This window comes from Protopterus annectens, chromosome 6.part0, assembly GCF_019279795.1.
Source record: "Protopterus annectens isolate FY-2018-M chromosome 6.part0, PAN1.0, whole genome shotgun sequence".
In the NCBI taxonomy this organism is placed as follows: domain Eukaryota; kingdom Metazoa; phylum Chordata; order Ceratodontiformes; family Protopteridae; genus Protopterus; species Protopterus annectens.
The window spans coordinates 1,173,018,075-1,173,035,850 of record NC_056737.1 but is presented as its reverse complement, the minus strand read 5'-3'; the positions used below and the strand labels follow the sequence as shown (position 1 = coordinate 1,173,035,850).

At 41.9% G+C, this 17,776-nt stretch overlaps 1 protein-coding gene across 1 annotated transcript in view; it reads right to left on the bottom strand.

The window, feature by feature from the left end:
* SLC4A3 (solute carrier family 4 member 3) overlaps nt 1–17,776 on the bottom strand; it is a 2,820,719-nt gene that overhangs the window by 1,879,932 nt on the left and 923,011 nt on the right. The window lies entirely within an intron of this gene.

Here is a 17,776-nt window from a genome sequence, read left to right as displayed (position 1 = left end):
AGCAAATCCACTTATTGTTCTCTTTAAGCATAGTCACAGAACTGGCTTTGTTCCAGCAGAGTGGAGAAGTGCAACAGTAATCCCCTTGTACAAAAGGGGGCCATAAAGTGACTCTGGGAATTATAGAACCATAAGTCTATGGAAATAATCATCATGGACCTTATCAACAAGAACAAAGGTGACCTTCAAACTCTAGTCCTAACCCAGTTTGCCTTTGTTAAGGGTAGATCATGCTTATTAAACCTAGTAGACTTCTTTTAGAAAGTCACCAAAGCCCTAGACATAGGCTTACTGCTTATCTTAACTTAGCCCAGGCTTTTGACACAATCCCCCACTCAGGTATCATTGAGAAACTCTCTCAGCTGGGGATTAACCCTTGCATCACTAGATGGGTAGCCAATTGGCTCATGAACAGAACACATACTGTCAATGTTGGTGACTCCACCTCTACTAGTAAACCAACCACCAGTGGCATACCACAAGGATCTTTGCTGGGACCTTTTTTGCTTGGAATCTGTTTATCAGTAGTCCAGGCTAAAGTAGACAGCCTTTGGCTTACCAAGTTCACTGTTCATTGCAAATTGGTGCAATCACTGAGTCCCCCCAACAATGTTAACATATTACAGAAGGGGCTAACACAGACAAAGGAATGGTGCCAAAGCCACAGTCTAAAACTAAATGCAAAAAAAATTGCATTATTATCCCCTTTGGCAAAGCAGAATTACCTGCTAATTACAATATTGACAGCACCTCCCCTATGTTACAAACCCAGTGGTGTCAGATCTGGGGACACAGGGCGATAGCAATCTGAACTTCAACCACCAAGTGTCCACAGTGATAAGGAAAGCCTTCTACATTGCGGATCTCATAAGTAAGGGCTTTGCCTCCAGGTGTAAGGATGTTATAACTCCACTGTAATCAACCCTCAGACCATTAATAGAGTACAATGCTCTCTTCTGCATGTATCTCACTGGACACCTGCAGCAGCTGGAGAGACCACAGAGGTTTCTCACCAAGAAGATACATGCCCTCCAAACCATGACTTATGTGGATATACTGAAAGCCCTGTCACTGTATTCTGTATCATATAGGCTGCTGAGATTACTTCTGCCTGGCCTACAGGGCAGTCTCTCACCCTGCCCTGATGGAAATGCTGTACATCCACAAGTCAAATGGCACAAGAGTCACTCGCTCTAGGGATCTTAACCAAGCCTGCGACATTAACAGAACATGCTGGAGAGACAGATATATCTCCCAGAGATTGGCACTTCTTTGGAATAAACTTCTAATTCACATGAAGCAGAGCACCTTGTGAAGATATGTGAAGGCCGCCAGCCTAGCTAGATAGGATTCTGCAGATAATTCTGTCATTGTATATTAATATAATCCACAGGCTTGCCCTCTTAAATGTAAGAAAACTGTGTTAAATGTTGAACTTCAAAAATGTAACCACAGTGCACTCTGTTGGAAGAAGCTGATAAGTCAAGCATTGTATGACTGTTTGATCTCAAAGCTCGGAGACGTAATGCCTGGACTGAGGAATTCCTTCTCTTGTTTTGAGACCAGAGTTAATTACTTGCGAGAGATGCAGCTATTTAGCCAAACTGGAGGCTGAGCTCTCTCAGCTCAGGACTGGCAAGACCAGACAGGAGGAGAAGGCAACTACACACACCACAAAACCAGCCTCACATAATGCTACCACACCACTGAATCAAACACATAAACACACAAAGACATACTCGGAGGCTCTGAGTAAAAATTTACCTAAACAGCAGAGGCCTCCAAAGCAGACACCCAAACAACTGCTACCTCAAGACACCCCACAAGCAACACATAAACCACAAAAGCAGTGTGCAAAGCAGTCACAGCCCTTAAAGCCAAATACAACACCAAACATACTTGTCATAGGTGACTCCATAGTCAGACACACTGGCGTCCCACTCACCAGGCTGAACAAGGAGAGGGTCACAGTAAGCTGCCTATCGGGCGCTAGAATCCGCCACATAACACAAGCACTCGGGTCACTCCACAGCAAGTACAAATATGACACAGTCATTGTCCATGCTAGTGTGAACGACCTGAGACGTACCTCCCTGGACTACATGAAAAGAGACATAGAGGAGCTCTCTGATTATGTAGCCCAGGCAGGTATGACCCTAACCCTGAGCAGTATCCTTCCTTCACCAAGAATGATGCCACAATATAGAGACAAGATGATCAGCTTTAACAATTGGCTTAATGTCTGGTGTCATTCAAAGGGGATCCAGTGTCTGTCTGCCTGGGATGACATGCTTGACAAGCCACGCTGCCATGAGGACGGCTTGCACCTGCCACCCTGGGATTCCGGATATTGGCTAAGGCTCTTGCCACCCCCATAGTGCCTTTTTTAGGCAAGGCTCAAATTCTAAACCTACCACCCTAGAAAACAAAAATGGGAAGAAACTGAGGGTAATGCTGCTCAATGCCAGAAGTCTAAATCTCAAAATGCACGCACTCGAGGCCCTTCTCCGTATGGAGAACATCGATGTCTGTGCTGTAACTGAAACCTGGTTCAAGGCTCCTGAGAGCACCCTGGCACTATTAGGTTTTACCTCATATCATGCGTTCCGGCCCCAAAACACGGACCACACCACAAAAGGAGAGGGTGTATCCATATTCATAAAGGATACCCACACCTCCAGGTTGGTGACAACGCACGAAGCTTCGGAAAACATCCAGGTGCAACTAACCATAGGCAAAACTGCTCTACAAATTGTAGCATGCTACAGGCCACCCTCTCAAACTCAGGAACCCCACACAGCCTTCCTGAAGACACTGGAGGGTATAAATGTATCTCCAAAATCCATCATATTGGGTGACTTCAACTACCCGAATATAGGCTGGGAACATTACTCAAGCCCTAACTTTCTAGCCCAACGGTTCCTGGATTTCATAAATTCAAATGCCATGGAACAGCTAGTCACTGTTCCCACGAGAGGAGAAAATATACTAGATCTCATTATCACAAACATGGGGACAAAATGCTCCACACCGGAAGTATATCCCTCATTGGTGAGATCTGATCATAAACTAATCTCACTGGAAATCCACATCCCGCCCCACCCCAAACAAAAAAAGACCACAGTGAAGAACTTCTCTAAAGCAAACTTCACACTACTCAAGACTGGTGTGGTATCCTTCAAGGCCCCTGAGACAGTGGAAACCACAACCCAAGCTGCTGAAGCCCTTACAAATGCCTTCTATGAACACCTCCAGGACTGCATGGATCAGGCAATCCCAAATAAAACCAAGACTCTTTCCACAAAGGGCAAACGTCCAGTCTGGTGGACCCCAGCCATTAACAAACTTTACAATAAGAGGAGAAAGCTATTACATGATAGAACAAAATCCATAAAAGGGAAGTCACCCCTGATCATTATTAGTAAAAAAATATGAGCACTCATAAAATCAACTAAGGCCAATTTTGAGAGAAAAATTGCCATGGATTCAAAGGACAATTATAAGGCCTTTTTCAGCTATGTTAGGAACCTGGGTGGAAACTCCCAGATATGCTCAGAATTAGTCCAAAATGATACAAAAATCACTGAACCCACAGACGTTGCCAACATACTGGCAGACAGGTTCAGTGCAAACTTCACCCCCCTCTCCCCCCTAAAAGAGAGATAACTATCCCAGCGGAGTGTAGCCTCTCAGACATCTCAAATGCGCAGGTGAAAGCTGCACTCTCTAAAGCTAAAAACACAGCATCAATGGGACCGGATGGTGTCCCCAGCTGTGTGCTACACGAGCTAAATGAGGAAATAAACCCACACATAAGGCAGCTGTTTAATCTCAGCCTTACCACAGGATACATGCCCAAGGAGTGGCATACGGCAACTGTGGTCCCACTCCACAAAGGCGGTGCCTCTACGGACCCTGGTAATTACCGCCCCATAAGCTGAACAAGTCTAGTCTGCAAAGCTATGGAGAGGATCATAATGGAGCTCATAAACAAAGATATAGGGGACTTGCAGACATTGAACCCGACCCAGTTTGGCTTCGTCAAGGGAAGATCATGCCTTTTGAACTTGTTCGACTTCTTCGAAACAGTCACCAAGGCCATTGATGAGGGCAAGGCAGTCCATACAGCCTACCTTGACCTTGCAAAGGCTTTCGACACAATACCCCACTCGGGTATTGTAGAAAAACTTACCAGCTTAAATGTAAACCCATATGTCACAAGATGGGTTGCAAACTGGCTTAAGGACAGAACCCACAGGGTTAGAGTTGCTGGCGCTATGTCAGACTCCAAGCCGGTCACAAGTGGTGTCCCACAGGGCTCGGTCCTTGGCCCCCTATTGTTCGGCATCTACTTCTCAGAAGTACAGGCCAACATGGGAGGACTTTGGCTGACAAAATTTGCAGACGACTGCAAACTGGGCGCCATAGTGGAAAGTGCATCGGACACGGATATCCTTCAGAAGGGACTCATGGAAACAGATAGCTGGTGCCAGAGCCATGGCCTGAAGTTAAACGCCAAAAAATGTATAGTCATACCCTTCGGGAAAAACAAGGTAACCCCAAGCTACCATATAGGTGGCAATCCACTAAGCACAGAAGAGGTTATCAGGGACCTGGGGACCCAGGTTGACAGTAGCCTTTCTTTTGACACTCACGTTGCTAAAGTGGTTAGAAAGACCTTCTTACATTGCCCACCTGATCATGAAGGGATTCACATCCAGATCTAGTGAGGTCATTGTTCCCCTGTACTCTTCACTTATCAGACCAATGATCGAGTACAATGCCCCATTCGGGATGTATCTCGCCCGACATCTGCAGCAATTGGAGAGACCTCAAAAGTTTCTCACCAAAAGGATAAAGGGACTCCAAAATCTGTCATATGCTGCCAGATTGAAGAAACTCCAGCTCTATTCAGTCGCATACCGTCTGCTCAGAGGTGACATGTGCCTGACATACAAGGCCATGTCCAACCCGGAATTAATGGACATGCTCCACCTCAAAAAATCCAAATCCACCAAAACCACTAGAGCAAGTGACTTAAACCTTAGCACGGATATAAATAGGATGTGCTGGAGGGATAGATTTATCACTCAGAGACTCCCTATGCTGTGGAATAGAGTCCCGGTCCATGTGAGGCAGAGCACATCGCTGGCTCTGTTCAAGAGAAATCTTGACCTGTGGATGGGAGATCGTACGTTTGCCTCGGGAATCATCTCTGTGTCACTGCTGGACAGAGGCACAACAAACTAATGGGTACAGTATTTTTTCATATAAGGGGTGGCGTAAGCCACAAAAATTCAGGCTAGGCTTATAAATGCCTTGGGGCAGATAGCCTAGTATAAACCTATGAACCTATGAACCTATTCCTGTAGTTACCTGGCCAGGTGCTAGATCAAAGAAATGTTAAAACTCTGAGTTTCTGTTAGCCTGGGAACCAAATAAGAATGATGTAATCTAAAATGAGTCAGCAGTGAGGTATTATGTTTAAGACTTTCTCAGAGAAATAGAATCAGAGCATTTTGCATTTGTCTTCAGAACTGATCACTCACCAGTACTCTGCCTTTGCTTTGTATATATAAGTTTATTTAGAACTGAGATTGCGCTTAGAGTTAAATAGGAATTTAGTCAGATTTAGTCTAGCTGTTTTCTATATTTGTCAGACTATTCTACAGTATTATTTTAAGCATTTTCCTGTGATTTATGAACTCTTGACTAGCACTCGAATTGAGAATATTCTTGTGTTTTTATTATTTATTATTAAATATTTTAAACCTTTCAACTGTGGCTGTTTTGTGTAGAAATATTTTAAGCTCTAGAGTACTTGCATGTATGTGGTGATACTGTACAAAGTCACTCCAATAAGTCTTGCTGTTCATCCACTTACCTGTTGGATAATAATATTGCACAGTATAAATTGGACACCCTTTTGGAAGGGCCATATTAGTAGCTGATAAATAGGGGTTCTGGTGGCAGTGGATTACTAGCTTATAGCCTGGACAGAAGGGGCACAGCTAGTGAACCTGTGCCAGCCTTCCCCAGGAGTGTCTGTGTGGTTGTATATAAATCATATCTCAAAGTGTGTGTGTGTGTGTGTGTGTGTGTGTGTGTGTGTGTGTGTGTGTGTGTGTGTGTGTGTGTGTGTGTGTGTGTGTGTGTGTGTGTGTCAGCTACTTGGGCAGGGACACGAAGCACTGGTTGGACAGAGAGAGTGCTGGGAGGACTTGGCTTGGAACCCTGGTTAAGGACTCCACTCTATAGCTGTGGCATTGGAGAGTCTTATTGGGGATCTGGAGAGAAAGGGAGAAACCAGCCCCAGACTGACTGTGATCTCTGTGTGCTCTTAAGGGAAATTGTACTTTACTGTGTGTGCACTTGTTATCCTTCCCAATGTGCACGCCCCTCACTGGTGCTAGTGATGAGGATTGAGGCTCCTTGATTACTGTGCCAGTGCATGGGCATCACACACCTCACTGATCATATGCAAGCGCAACCTGGACAAATGGATAGGAGACCACAAATTTAACCTCCCTCATGGACAGCGGTAGTTGGTGTTTTTCATAGATTTGCAAATTATGCCCATCTAACCAAAGACAACTGGAGAAACTCAGGATTAACATGGCTAGGCTTGTAAGGGCCATAGGGCTGGTAGCCTAGTAACCTCCTATGAACCTATGTTTGTTTTATAGATCTCCAGTACTCAGTTATCAGGAAAGTTGTAATTTTAGCAGAAGAATTATTTCAAAGTTTGAGAATAATTTTGATTTAATAGCTGGAGACCTCAATGCCCCACTTGCTAGTCAGAAAGGTGTCCACAATGATGCAGGTAAGATGGATGAGTTGGTTAAACTGGGTATGGAACCTGAGTATGAACAAATGGGTGAAGACCCTACTAGAGGAGATAAAATAAACTGCATATAGTTTGGGTAAAGGAAAGTATAATTGAAATAAAATGTAATGTCATACCAAGGTTATTAGGGTCAGAACATCATAGCATAGTATGGAAACAAACATTAAGTGAGGATTATTAGAATATAAAGAAAAACGCAACAAGATATTTATTTTACAGAACTGATTTTTAAAAGGTGATTATAAGTATAGATATTGCTTGGGAAAAATTATATTCTTTTATACATCAGTTGGTATGAAAACATGTTCCATCTGTACTAGAAAGACCCATAGTCTTTAAAACACCTTGCTGGAATTGTGAGCTTGATAAATTTAATAAAATAATAAAACGTCTACAGAAAAAATGCAGATTACAAACAAATGAGTGTAATAGGGCTAGCTATAAACAGAGTAGAACTGCGTTTAGCAAACACTTGAAAAAGGACAGATGTAATTATGAATTGAAACTGTTAAACTTTATTCCAGCTAACAAAAATGCATTTTATAAGCACCTGAATCAATTTAGAGATAGGAAGGCTGGCAATAATATTGTGCATAATAATGAAATTACTACTTTGTAAGAGACTTGGTAGATTTGTTTCTAGATACAATGGTTGTCTGTAAAGAAAGCAATTGTTCTAATGATGAGATTTTATTTAATTTGGATGAAGATTGTCCTAATTTATTTGGATGTATTAATACCTAAGACTTGGGGCAAATGTATTCTTTTTCTACTGCAGGCCCAAATGGGATCAATGAATATTTCCTTAAGACTGTTTTAGAAACTGTTATGGTTTGTCCAGATATACTTTTCTAAAGCAATTTCTAAACAGGTTATGTGCCTAGGTTATGGAAGGAATCCTTAGTTATCCTTATAACTATGGTAGGTGAAGCTACAACTGTTGAGAACTTTAGTGCTATTAATCTGATGAGTATATTGGGAAAATGTTTTGAAGGAATTACTGTAGGCATATATTGGACAGATAAGGCTCATGTATAGATGTAACACTACATGGATTCACCCCAGGGAGAAAATTTATTGTCATTTTACCAACCATTATGAGAAGCGTTGAATAATAGACTGTCTGTGGACATAATTTATTTAGGTATGGCTAAAGCATTTGATACCATCCCTCAGGATAAAGTAACATCTCAAATGTTTCAACACAAGGTGAACCCTATGTGATAAGGTGAGTTATAAGGTGGATTAAGAACTGGTTATATTTTAGAAGTAGGAGGGTACAGCTGGGGATACTTTATCAAAGTCCCAACATTTTTTTTTGGAGTAATGCAGGCCTCCATCCTGGGACCAGTATTGCTTAGACTCGTTATAATATAATTTTCAAAATCAAGTAGATAGTCAGCTTTCCTTTGATAACCATGTTGCCAAAGTGGTTAGAAAATCCTTCTATGTGACCCATCTGATCACGAAAGAGCTCGCATCAAGATCTAAGTATGTAATGGTGCCCCTCTACTCTTCCCTCATCAGACCCATTATTGAGTACAATGCACCAATTGGAATGTACCTGGCTAGACATCTCCAGCAGCTGGAGAGACCACAGAGGTACATAACAAAGAGAATTACTGGCCTCAAACAGTTGCCCTATGCAGCACGATTGAAAAAGCTAAGCCTGTTCTCTGTTGCATACCACTTTCTCAGAGGCGATCTCTGTCTAACGTACAGAGCCATATCCAACCCCGAACTGTTGAACATGCTCCATCTTAGCAAAACCAAATCTACTCAAGCTACATGCTCTAGGGATATAAACCTCAACACAACAATGAATAGAACATGCTGGAGGGATAGATTCCCTTCGCAGAGACTTCCCTTACTATGGAACAGGGTCCTGATCTAAATAAGACAGAGCCCCTCACTATCACTCTTCAAGAGGAACCTTGATGAGTGGATGGGTAACAGAAAGTTCACACCGGGGGATCACACCAACAGCACTACTAGATAGGGGCCAAAGGTACTAGCTGCTAGTACAAGGGTCTAGGGAACTACTAAAGGGGCGGTGAATACCGCACAATGTGGCTGGGCTAATATATGCCTTCGGGCAGATAGCCCAGTACCGACCTATGAACCTATAAAAGGGATTTGGGTTAGTAAATATGCTGATGACTCCAAGATCAGTCAACGATTAAAGTCCAAGGTACTTACATGAAATGTATAAGTAGGTATCTGTTAACAACATGGACTGCTGTACAAAAAAGACTTGTGTTCTTCTTTTTGGTAGAAATAACAGGTGTCGTCCTTATGTGTTCAATGCTAATACATTGGATGTAGTGAGTAATGTTAAGGATTAGAAATAAAAGTTGATGGGGATTTTAATTTTGATTTGTATCTAATGGATGTTATTAGAAGATGCTATTTAAAAGCCAGGAATACTTTGAAGACCTTTGCATGCAGTGATAGGGAAGTTTTGGTGCCATTATATAAAGCTATTATGACACCTGTGATAGAATATATTGGGAATGTTTGTATGTTTAACTCACTACAGATAGTAAGACTGGAAAGAATACAGCAATTTTTTTCCTGACAGATAAAATATTTTTGGTGGGAGACTTACAAAGACGGACTTAGGGAGATTTCCTTGTTCTCCATCATATATCAGCTATTTAGGGGAGATTTCATTTTTATGTATAGGTGTCTTAAGTCTGAAAGCTTAGGAGTTATTATAGGTAAACAAAATTACCATCGGAGAGGAATAAGGAATAGCGATCATATGATGGAAATTGGTAAATGTAAAACAGGTTTCTTGGGCAATTGTTTTCAGTTTAGAGCTGGTTGTTGGTGGAACTCTTTGCTTATTAGAACTAGAACAATGCACACAATTTATTCATTTAAACAGGCATTAGACACGTATTAGGGTAAACAAATTTATGATACCATGCAGATAGGAGGCAGGCTCCTTTAAGGTCTATCAGGCCTAGAGTCTGAAAATAAGAGCACTGAGCATTGATCGTTGCATTACTAATACATTAATAACTAGTTCATAATAAATTACTTTAACAAGTTAACTATTTAACTACACATTTTCCTTTTTCTAACTTTGAAGCTTCCAAACTACAATTAGAATGAAATAAATCTTTGATTTTAATCACATAGAGCCATTAGTACATAACATAGAAAAGAGGACATGCTTGTCTACCAGGGTAGAGCACTTGTCCACAAGGAGGCATTACCAACTCATTTTGGAAGCACTGCTTGATTTAGTGAGTTGCTCAGGGTCACACAGTAAGCAGATGGAGGCTGTGGAAATCAAACCCAGGACTTCTACTAGGTAAGGGTACATAAGAGATAGCCTTAAACATCTGCATAACCTATTCTGTCTACTACTGAAATTCTGACAAGTCTATGTATTACACTGTTAACCAGAAAAATATGATGAACGTTGGCTTCTATGTATTATTAATACACTTAGTAAGTTAAGTTATTTGCAACAGTGATACCACATGTTTTGATAACACGAATACATGAGACTATGCAATGCATTTGTATTTTATAATTTCAGTGCAGATACGTGTGCTTCATGTCTGAAGACAAAGGCATCTAAACCAAATGGTAAAAAGGTCACATAGACAAACCACTCGGTAAGAAGGATTCATTTATTTGATGATACGATTTACAAATCCAGGGCCTTTACAGGCCATTTGACAGGTTGCCTTTTTGTTGAACCTGACACAAATGTACTATTCTTAAACAATTGAACTAAAGTCCCCTTAAATGTGTCCAAATCAGGAAGACATCTTATATGTACAGATAGAGATTCTCACAGTTTACATGTACAGGTGGGTTAGTCTCATAGCTTACATGCACAGGTAGGGAGTCCCACAGCTTATATGTACAAATAGGGAGTCCCAAAGCTTATATGTACAGGTGGGGAGTCCCATAATGTACAGGTAGGGAGTCCCATAATGTACAGGTAGAGAGTTCCATAGCTTACGTGTACAGATAGGGAGTCCCATAGCTTCCCTGCTCTATGGTGCAGAAAAAGCTTTTCAGTGTAGAGCTGACAGTGGATAGACTAACCACAAAGCTGCTATTCGTTGTACTGACACTGTGAATTACAAACTCAATACCAAATGTTACTGCTGGAGTTTCATCATATAGGTATTTGAGAACTAAACTTAAATCACCTCTAAGTAAACTGTAGCCTAGGACTAATGACAGAGACCCCCCACCTGTCTTGTGATGGCCTTCACATTGAGCTAGAGCTTATTCAAATGCAAAACTTTCAATGCCCCAAAAGAGCCATGACACCCTATTATTGGAAGAAGACCAGATGTATAAAACACCCTATTACTGGTCCATTGCTAGATGTACAAACACGCTACTATTAGTCCAATGCTAGATGTATAAAACATCCTATTATTGGGCTGACATTAGGTGTATAAAACACACTATTACTGGGCTGATGCTAGATATAAAAAACACCCTAATATCAGGCTGATGATAGATGTATAAAACACCCAATTATTGGGTAGATACTGGATATATAAAACGCAATTAAGAATTCTTTGTCTCTACTGGAAAAAGAACATCGTGGGATGTTTTTAATGAGCAAAAAGTGGTCAGCTCGAAAAATAACACAGGGATGAGTTCCAGGACAATAAAGGCTGTCTTCCACAAATGTAAAGGCTTTCTTCCACAAATGTTTCGTGGTGTTAAGTCCGTTCCAATAAAATTCCAAGAAGTAAATCCAAAATGTTGTAATGAAACACTTTATTTAAAATAAATTAAAACAGCAAAGAAATAGCACAGATTAAGCACTTTCATCTCTCCACGGAGACTTCATCAGAATCATCTAGTAACCATTCTAAAAACGTTTTAAATCTTTACATTCTCTGTCACTGGTTGGCCATTTAATGCTTCAATTATCCAATTATTAATTTGTATAACCATGTTAATGTTTCACTTCAAACCTTCTAGCCTTTTGTTGACTTCATAGTAAAAATATACATTTACAAGTTTTAAGGATATGCACAATATTTCAAGATGTATATATCACCATCTACATACTAAAAACATTTAAAAAAACTTATAGTGTATTCTATCAAAAGAGCTTGATAAAAAGAAAATAGAAATAAAAATAAAAGTGGGAATACTTTTGATTCTGTTTTTATATATCAGGAGCTATGTACAAAATATATATGTATATACATCTATAGGACTAAATGTTCTTAATGAAGTCCTAAAACTTTCATGTTATTGGTTAATAAATCTTATTTACTTTTTATATTATGTCTTTTAGGATCTTCTGAAAGTAGTTTCAAGGCTGGGGTGATAGAAATATGGTCATTCAGGCCTTTCCCACTACATGCATCCAGCCTGAGTTGCCATATCATTTCTCAAAATCCTAACTTAGTTTCCCAGTCACCTCCTCTTTCAAAATGTTCAACCTCCTGGAGTACCCAAAACTTGAAATCAGCCTCTTTACATGTCAGTATATGTCTATATAAAGCGTTTTCATTTTTCTTATTTATGTCTCTTAAATGATCATATATTCATACTCTAAGGTGATGTTCAGTTTTTCCTACATAATACCCCCAGCAGGTTTTACAATATGCCAAGTAGACAACCCCCTTGGAATAGCAGCTGCTATATCTTTTTGCTCTTAGGTTCATAGGTTCATAGGTTCATAGGTTCATACTAGGTTATCTGCCCTAGGGCATTTATAAGCCTAGCAAGAATGTGTTTGGCTTTCGCCAACCATTTTAAATTTATTTTGCTATGCCCTTTTCGAGGTTAGTATACTGTGCCCCTGTCTAACAGTGACACAGAAGTGATACCCGGGGTAAACCTACGAGCTCCCATCCACTCATCAAGATTCCTCTTGAAGAGAGTCAATGAGGGACTCTGCCTAACCTGGACTGGGATTTTATTCCAGAGTGAAGGGAGCCTCTGGGTTATGAATCTGTCCCTCCAGCATGTCCTATTTATTTCAGTGCTGAGGTTCAAGTCTCTCGAGCACGTAGCTCGATGGGATTTGGATTTTCTGAGGTGCAGCATGTCCATTAATTCCGGGTTGGACATGGCTTTATACATCAAGCACAGATCGCCTCTGAACAGGCGGTATGCCACTGAGTAGAGCTGGAGTTTCTTTAACCGGGCAGCATATGGCATCTGTTTGAGCCCTTTGATCCTCTTGGTGATGTACTTTTGGGGTCTTTCCAGTTGCTGCAGGTGTCTGGTAAGGTACATCCCAAAAGGGGCATTGTACTCAATTATGGGCCTGATGAGGGATGAGTAAAGAGGCACGATGACCTCCCCTGATCTAGATGTGAATCCCTTCATGATTAGGTGGGCTATATAAAATGTTTTTCTAACCACTTTGGCCACGTGGCTGTCAAATGAGAGATTGCTATCAACTTGGGTTCCCAGGTCCCTAATTACTTCTTCTGTACTTAATGGATTACCACCTATGTGGTAATTTGTGGGCACGTTGTTTTTGCCAAAGGGGATACACTTTTTGGCGTTTAGCTTGAGGCCATGGCTCTGGAACCAGTTGTCTGTTTCTATGAGGCCCTTTTGGAGGATGCTTGTGTCGGCTGGAGAGTCGATTATGGCTCCCAGTTTGCAGTCATCTGCGAACTTGGTCAGCCACAGTCCTTCTGTGTTGGCCTGTACCTCCGAGAAATATATACCGAACAAGAGAGGTCCCAGGACTGAGCCTTGTGGGACACCACTTGTAACTGGTTTGGAGTCTGACATGGCTCCAGCAATTCTAACCATGTTGGTTCTGTCCTTGAGCCAGTTTGCAATCCATCTAGTGACATAGGTATTTAATCTGGTGAGCTTATCTATAATGCCTGAGTGGGGTATTGTATTGAAGGCTTTTGTGAGGTCCAGGTAGGCTGTGTGGACCACCTTCCCCTTGTCAATGGCCTTGGTGACTGTTTCAAAGAAATCAACCAGATTTAAGAGGCAGGATCTGCCTTTAACAAAGCCGAACTGGGTAGGATCCAGTGTCTGTAGGTCCCCAATATCTTTATTTATGAGGTCCATGATGATCCTTTCCATAGCTTTGCAGACCAAGCTAGTCAGGCTTATGGGGCGATAGTTTCCAGGATCCGTTGAGGCACCACCTTTATGGAGAGGGACCACTGTTGCTGTACACCACTCTTTGGGCACATATCCTGTAGTAAGGCTGAGATTGAACAGTAGTTTTATGTTTGGGTTTAGCTCTTCTTGGAGTTCATGTAGGACGCAGCCCGGGACACCGTCTGGTCCCATTGATGCTGTGTTTTTTGCTTTGGAGAGGGCGGCTCTTACCTGAGCATTTGAGATGTCAGGGGGGCAGCACTCTGCTGGGATAGATATTTGCCCTTTTGGTGGGAGGGGGGGGGGTTTGCACTGAACCTGTCAGCTAGGATGTTGGCAATGTCTGTGGGTTCGGTGTATTTTTTGTCATTTTGGACTAATTCTGAGCATATCTTGGAATTACCACCCAGGTTCCTAACATAACTAAAGAAAGCCTTGTGATTATCCTTAGTGTCCTGTGCAATTTTTCTCTCGAAGCTGACCTTAGACAATTTTATGAGTGCCCATAGTTTTTTGCTAATACTGATCAGTGATGCCTTCCCTTTTTGTGATTTTGCTCTATCATTTAGTAGCTTCCTCCTTCTATTGTATAATTTGTTTATGGCTGGGGTCCACCAGACAGGACGTCTGCCTTTGGAGGATTGGGTCTTGGTTTTATTTGGGATCGCATGATCCATGCATTCCTGAAGGTGTTCATAGAAGCGTTTATAAAAGATTCTGCGGTCTGGGCTGTATTTTCCACAGGCCCGGGGGCTTTGAAGGATTCCACCTCAGTTTTGAGGAGTGTGAAATTTGCTTTAGAGAAGTTTTTCACTGTGGTTTTCTGGGCAGGGGGTGGGGTCGGGATGTGAATATGCAGTGAGATTAGTTTATGGTCTGATCTTACCAGTGAGGGATACACTTCTGGTCTGGAGCATAGAGTCCCCATGTTGGTGATGATCAGGTCCAGTATGTTTTCCCCTCTTGTGGGAGTGGTAACAAGTTGTTCCATGGCATTTGAGTTTATAAATTCTAGGAACCTTTGGGCTAGGGTGTTGGAGCTAGAGTAATGCTCCCAGTCTATGTTTGGGTAGTTGAAGTCACCCAATATAATGGTGTTTGGAGAGACCTTCATATTTTCCAGTATTCTCAGGAAGGCCTAGTGGGGTTCCTGGGTTTGGGAGGGTGGTCTGTAGCAGGCTATAAATTGGAAGGCAGTTTTACCCACTGTTAGTTGCACATGGATAGTCTCTGATGCTTCGTGCTTTGCCACCAACCTGGAGGTGTGGGTGTCTTTGATGAATATCGATACTCCCCATCCTTTTGTGGTTCGGTCCAAGTTTTGGGGCTGAAAAGCATGGTATGAGGTATAACCTGGTAGTGCTGGGGTGCTCTCGGGAGCCCTGAACCAGGTTTTTGTTACTGCACAGATATTGATGTTCTCCATGCTAAGGAGAGTTTCGAGTGCGTGCATCTTGAGGTTTAGACTTCTGGCGTTGAGTAGCATTACTCTTAGTTTCTTATCCCTTGTGATACCTATGGAGGTGGGTTTGTCTTTTGAGCCTTGCCTAAAAAAGGCACAATGGGGTAGCAAGAGCCTTTGCCAATATCCGAAAGCCCAGGGGTGACAGGTGCAAGCCGTCCCTAGCGAAGCATCGTGGCTTGTCGAGCATATCATCCCAAGCTGACAGGCATTGGATCCCCTTTGAATGACACCAGTACTTAAGCCAATTGTTGAAATTGATCATCTTGTATTCATATTGTGGCATCATTCTTGGTGAGGGTAAGATGCTACTCAAGGTCAGGGTCATACTGGCCTGGGCTACATGCTCAGAGAGCTCCTCTATGTCTCTTTTCATGTAGTCCAGGGAGGTACGTCTCAGGTCATTCACACCAGCATGGACAATGACTGAGTCATATTTGTACTTGCCTTGGAGTGACCTGAGTGCTTGTGTTGTGTGGCGGATCCTAGCGCCCGACAGGCTGCTCACCATGACCCTCTCCTTGTTCAGCCTGGTGAGCAGGACGTCAGTGTGTCTGACGATAGAGTCACCTATTACAAGTGTATCAGGTGTGTTGTTTAGTCTTAAGGGCTGTGACTATTCGGCACACTGGCTTTGTGAGATATGTGTTGCACGTGTTTTGTTTTGGGGTAGCGGTTGCTTAGGTGTCTGCTTTGGAGGTCTCTGCTGCTTAGGCAGAACTTTATTTATGGCCTCCGAGTATGTTTTTGTGTGATTATGTGTTTGGTTTGCTGTCGTGGTAGGTCTATGTGAGACTGGAATTGTAGTGAGTGTGGTTTCCTTCTCCTCCTGACTGGTTATGCCAGTACTGAGTTGAGAGAGCTTAGCCTCCTGTTTGGCTATATGGTTGCATCTCTCACATGTGTTGGAATTTGTTGGGAGGAGGAGAGGGTTGTCTGTGTACATGAGGCAGTTGTAACATTGCCTCAAGATTCCCAGATTCACCAGCTGGACCGGAGAGGAGATTGACAACTGACCTTTGGACATGCTAGAATAATATTGGGAATTCCTTTATAATTGAAAACAAGGGCCAGTGGGGAGTTGAGGGTGTAGTGCTTTTAATTTTTAGTGCTGACATATAATTGCTTTAGTGAGCAAGTGCCAGGTAACTTAAGTGCAATGTGTTACAGGTAACTTAAATGCAAAAACGACAAAGAGTAACTTTCTTTCAAGTGAAACAAGGAAATAAGTACAGTAAGCAATGCAGATATCACTAGTGATCCACAGAAGCACTGAGAAGCCACATATTAGGTGGAATTAGCGTTCCAGGGAAATAACAAGCAAACAAACAACAAGCATATAAACACAGCTAGATTCAGCAGGCCTGCATCTAGTCTATGCTACAGCAAACAAGGTGTACCAATTTCAGTAAGATACAGTTCAAATATTCAGGCACTATAAACCTTTAACCAGAAATTCCCAGCTCAGAAGGGCAGAGTCCAGCCTCTTCTCCCACAAGAGTGCAGACCACAAACCTTCTTAATGTAAAATAACTGGCCTGAAGCCCAAGTGCTTAAACCAGAACTAATACACTTTAAGAATAACAGACACTGGGCTCTCAATCAGCAGATCCCAACTTAGAAGGATGAAAGCTACCTGTCCTGCCACCACAGTGCATGCCACAAACCTTCCTAATGTAAAACAACTGGTCTGAAGCCCAAGTGCTTAATCCAAAAGACTTAGAATGATAGCTACACTTTAATCAAGTTACTACCAAGCAGTAATAAATACAACTGAATACTTTAAAGAATGCCTGGATTAGTGCTCAAGTTACACAAACAAAGCTAGATCCAGCAGGCCCGAATCCAGTCTATGCCACAGCAAACAAGGCGCACCAACTTCAGTAAGAAGCAGTTCAGATATGCATGCACTATAAGCCTTTAACCAGAAATTCCCAGCTCAGAAGGGCAAAGTCCAGCCTCTCCTCCCACAAGAGTGCAGACCATGAACCCTCTTAATGTAAAATAACTGGCCTGAAAGCCCAAGTGCTTAAACAAGAATTAATACACTTTTAGAATAACAGACACTGAGCCCTCAATCAGCAGTTCCCAACCTAGAAGGATGTAAGCTACCTGTTCTGCCACTACAGTGCAGACCACAAACCCTCTCAGTGCAAAACAACTGGTCCGAAGCCCAAGTGTTTAAACCAAAAGGCTTAGAATGAGTTACTCCAAGCAGTAATAAATACAATTGAGTACTTTTAAGATGATGCAAAAGTAAAATAAAGTAGGCAGAAACACAAGTACAGTAAAAGCAGATGACATTTTTTTTTTCTGAACAAGTGCTGTGATCAAAGAAACAGATTTGAGTGCTGAAACTAGAAAACTGGCTAGTTATAAGAAAA